The sequence below is a fragment of the Phyllostomus discolor genome, chromosome 5 (genome assembly GCF_004126475.2).
Source record: "Phyllostomus discolor isolate MPI-MPIP mPhyDis1 chromosome 5, mPhyDis1.pri.v3, whole genome shotgun sequence".
Taxonomy (NCBI): domain Eukaryota; kingdom Metazoa; phylum Chordata; class Mammalia; order Chiroptera; family Phyllostomidae; genus Phyllostomus; species Phyllostomus discolor.
Window position 1 is genome coordinate 84,519,777 of NC_040907.2, and position 4,828 is coordinate 84,524,604.

Here is a 4,828-nt window from a genome sequence, read left to right on the forward strand (position 1 = left end):
GAAAAGGGAACCCTTGTGCACTGTTGGTGGGAATGCAGATTGGTGCAGCCACTGTGAAAAGCAGTAGGGAGTTATCTCAGAAAAATTAAAAATGGAACTGCCTTATGACCCAGCAATTCCTCTTCTAAGAATTTATCGAAGAAACCCAAACACTAATTTGAAAGCATATATGCACCCCTATGTTCATTGCAGCATTATTTACAATAGCCAACATTTGGAAGCAGCCCAAGTGTCCATCAGTGGGTGACTGAATAAAAAGCTGTGGTACACCAGCTGTGAAAATAGGAGGAACTCTTACCCATGATGGATGGACCTGGACAGCATTATACTAAGTGAAATAAGCCAGCCAGAGAAAGAGAAGTACCATATAAGTTCACTCATATGTGGAATCTAATGAACAAAATAAACTAACAAACAAAATAGAAACAGACTCATAGATACAAAGAACAGATTGGCACCTGTCAGAGGGCAGAGGGGTTGCAGGGCTAGGTGACAAAGGTGAAAGGATTAAACAACAACCAAAAAAACCTCAAAGACTCAGACAACAGTATGGTCATTACCAGAGGGAAAACGGAAGGTAAAAGAGGGTATGGGGGGGTAAATGGTGATAGAAGGAGACTCGACTTGGGTGGTAACCACACAATACAATATGTAGATGATGTGTTATAGAACTGCACACCTGAAACCTGTATAATTTTATTAACTGGTGTCACCCTAATAAAGTCAATAAAATAGGAATAATAAAAATAATAAAAAGTCTTCCCCTCTCTCATGTTTGATTTTTAATTAATTTATTTTTAAATTAAATTATTGGGATGACATTGGTTAACAAGATTATATAGGTTTTAAGTGTACATTTCTACGATACATGATCTGTATATTTGACCCAAAGTCAAATCATCCTCCATCACCATGTATTTGGACCCCCTTTACCCTTTACCACACCTCACTTCCCTCCCTTCTGGTAACCATCATACTGTAGTTGGTGTTCATGAGTTTTGTTTGTTTGTTTTTCCTATTTGTTTATTTGTTACTTCAGTTTTATATCCCACATATGAGTGAAATCATATGGTTTTCAACTTACGTGACCTCAGATTTGATTTAAAAATTTTTTTATTGTTGTTCAGTTATAGTTGTCTACACTTTGCCCCTTTGCTCTCCCCTGACATGCCCAACCCCCTCTCACATTCAATCCTCCACCCCCATTGTCCTTGTCCATGGGTCCTTTATACACATTCCTTGACCTGACCCTTCCCCTTCTTTCCCTCATTATCCCCCCTCTCTGGTCACTGTCAGTTTGTTCTTTATTTCCATGTCTCTGGTTCTGGTTTGCTCACTTGTTTGTTTTGTTGATTAGCTTCCACCCATAGGTGAGCTCATATGGTATTTGTCTTTTACTGTCTGGCTTATTTCACTTACCATAATACCCTTTAGTTCCATCCATGCTGTCGTGTAGGGTAGGAGCTCCTTCTTTCTTTCTGCTGTGTAGTATTCCATTGTGTAAATGTACCACAAACTCTCCTATCTTTTATAGAAATTGTACGAGTTTTGTTTTACACCTTCAGTACACTTGGAATTTTTTTAATATAAGAAGTTTGGAAGGTATCCATTTTTTTTTCCAGATGGCTACTCAAGTTGTCTAAAAACATTCACTACACAATCCATCATTTTCCCACTCACCTAAAATTCCAACTTTATTATGTACAAAATGTGTAAATATACTCAGACTTATTTGTGGTATTTCATTTATTCCATCCATTTGTTTGTTTGTGTGTCAGTACCACATTTTTTATTATCTTTAGCTATAAAATATGCTTTAGTATCTGCTAAGATAGTTCTCCCTTTTATAGTTTTTATTTTTAATTTTTCTGACTAGTCAAAGGGCCTATTTATTTTGCTTCAGAATTTAGAGTTACAGAATTCTCTCTTGGCAGGCTCAGCTTCTCCATCCTACGCCACTATGCCAGCATTCCCAGAGGGCAGCCTCTGGGCCAGCCCTGTTGCCTAGGCCACAGCATGTGGGTCCTGGGCCAGTGCTGCAGGCCCACACTCCTGCCCAGGGTGGCCTTGGGTCATGCCTCAGGTTCTGTTAATCAGGTTAATAGCCGCTGAACAAGGCTTTGACCCCATGCTACCAAGGACAGCACAGCAGCTGTCCCTTGAAAGCTCTCTGCGTGGTGGTCAGGGACCAGCCAGTTGGTCTCCCCTACCAGTGGGCTGGGCAAACAGACCCAGAGGAAGCTGGGAGGCCTTGGAGTGGAGGGGGAACAGGGAGATGAGCAGTGGCAGAGTAAGGAGGAGAGCATGAGAGAGACCCATGGGGGCTGAAGTCAACCCTGCTTTTATTTCAAGAGAGCTTCTTGATGGCCAGCAGGAACTGGAGTTTTAGGATAAATGAGCCTGACCCCTCCCCTGTGGCTCTGATGTCCTCCAGCACTGCTGTGCCCCACAAGAAGGTCAGGAGGGCTGAGGTCATCAGTCCACACTCATTGAAGGCCAATTTCTCCTCTAACCACTTCTGCCCATCAGAGGCCAGCAGCTTGAAGGGCAGTCAGTCACTCTGCAAGGCCTTCAGACCAAGCTATAAAGTGCTGCCACCTGCTTCCGTGCGTAGAAGGTCCCCTGTAGCCTTCCCGGAGAGGAACGCAGGAAAGTGAGGCAGTGTGTACGTGTACTGGCACATCTTCCTCTGCTCCTCTTTCTCCCGTGTGGCCATGGGCCGCAGCGTGATCGGCCCCTCCACCGCCTGGGACCTGGGCCTCTGCTCCCGTTTGACCTCCTTGGGCATGAGGTTGAAGAAGTCAGAGGGCAGGTCGAACTCTGGACAAGTCGGGGCAATGTTCGGAAGACACGCAGCTAGCGGACCAGGCTGGTGTGGCCACACAGACCAGGCTGGGCATACAGCCGCTGCTTTTTGTTCCTTTCCAGGCTGTGGGGCTGGGCCAGGGTGGCCTCACTTGGTATGCAGAACCCTTTGGGACCCTTCTGACTGGAACTGGCAACAATGCCTCCTGGAAGCCAATGGCCTCAAAAAACTCATAGGTCCCTTCCAGGCAGTTAATGTGCTCCTGGAACATCTTGTTCTGCAGCTTGATCTCCCGGTACTTCTCCTGCTCGGGGTGCAGGCGGTTATTGTCTAGATATTTTGCGATGGTGTCCACGTGTAGCTCTACCTTGTTCCGATCTTTACCGAACATGTGGATCTTCATGATGGAGGCAGATACCGGGTCAATGGATTAGTGTGAGAGAATGGTTTCTTTGATTCGGGTGTCCCACTGGTCCTTCCTCAGGCCTGTGTGAGCAGGGCAGGTGAAATACCCTCAAGGCACTATCAAACGAGTCAAGCCTTCCTCTTTGGACTCAGGCACCCTGGTTCTGGGTGAAGTCCTGTGACGTGCAACCTGGCCCTCAGCTGCTTCCGTTAGAGCCAGGCCAGGGCCACTGTGGCTGCCATCTGTGCCTAATTGGTGGGTCCCTGGCAGGGCCACTGGAGCACCGACTGGTTGCTCTTTTCTTTGGGGGCCTTTTCCCTCACTGTCTCTGTAAGGGTCTATCTGGGCCCCTGGTTCTAAACTTGATGTCAGCCTTGATCTCTTGGAAGAATTTCTTCATGGTGGCCAGAGGCCCAACGGGGCAGTGGGGAGGGCGCAGCGGGGGACGGGGGGGTGGGGGGGACAGGGATGGCGACCCAGAGCCCGGTCAGGGAGGGGTCAGTAGGAGCCAACAATCGGCTCAATTTTTTTCTGATAACCTTCAACATGTATTATTCCAGAGGAACCCTAAAATGAGCTTTCTAATTTTAAAAATATTACAGACGCATTTTCATTGGAATCATGCTAAGTTTATAAATATATTTATAGAAATGAACATTTTAATCTCTTATTTTATTCAGAATTTTGATTTTGATACGTTATTGAATGTATCTTTAGCATCTATGAAAATGGCCATGTGATTCTTCCTTTGGTTATATACACTTGGGAATTATATTAGTATACTTCTTAATAAATTTTCTTTGAATTCCTGGAATTAATGCCACCTAGTCATGATCTCTAGTTCTTTTATTATGCTACTTAATTCTACATCTTAATCTCTTACTAGAATTGTGTCATCATTGCTGTAAGACTGATCTGTAGTTTCCTCTTTAGAGTCATGTTTAGTTTAGGTATTTTTTCCCTAATTTATGTCATGTTTGCTTTATACAGAATAATTAGAAGCTCTCTTTATTTGCATTTATCTTTTCCTTAAATATTTGGTGGAATGTAAGCAACTGTAAAATTGTCATTGACATTTTAGTGGAAGCAGCTTCTTGCCAATGTTTTCTAGTTACTATTTTTTCCTATGACAATTGGTCCATTTAGATAATTTTTTTCTCTTCCTGGTTCCTTTTTAAATTTTCTAAATTAACTTATTTTTATATATATACGATTTTTTAAAATAATCTGTAGTGCTAATCAATGCATCTTGTGATTTTTTAAACTTTTCTAAAACATTGCTTATTTTGTGAATTTATACTTTTTATAATTTTAATTTGATTATGTATGCTAATCATTTTATATTTTCCAAATTAACTAGGTCTTAGATATATTTACCAATTCTTCATGTCTCTGTATATTAATCCACTCTTTGTTCCTTTTATTATTATCAGTTTCTTCCGGTTCCTTTGTATTATCTTGTTATTTTCTTTAAATTTTATGTTAGTTGCTTGATTCATTTATTTTTTATTTTTCTTGTTTCTTATGCAGATGCTCCTTGATTTACAATAGGACTACCTTCTGATAAACCCAACATTAGTTGAAAATATCATAATTTGAAAATGTATTTAATATAC

The 4,828-nt window shown here is 42.1% G+C and overlaps 1 pseudogene; it reads right to left on the reverse strand.

The window, feature by feature from the left end:
- Positions 1-2,347: 2,347 nt before the first annotated feature.
- Positions 2,348-3,612, reverse strand: LOC114496002 (annotated as a pseudogene).
- Between the last annotated feature and the right edge of the window lie 1,216 nt (positions 3,613-4,828).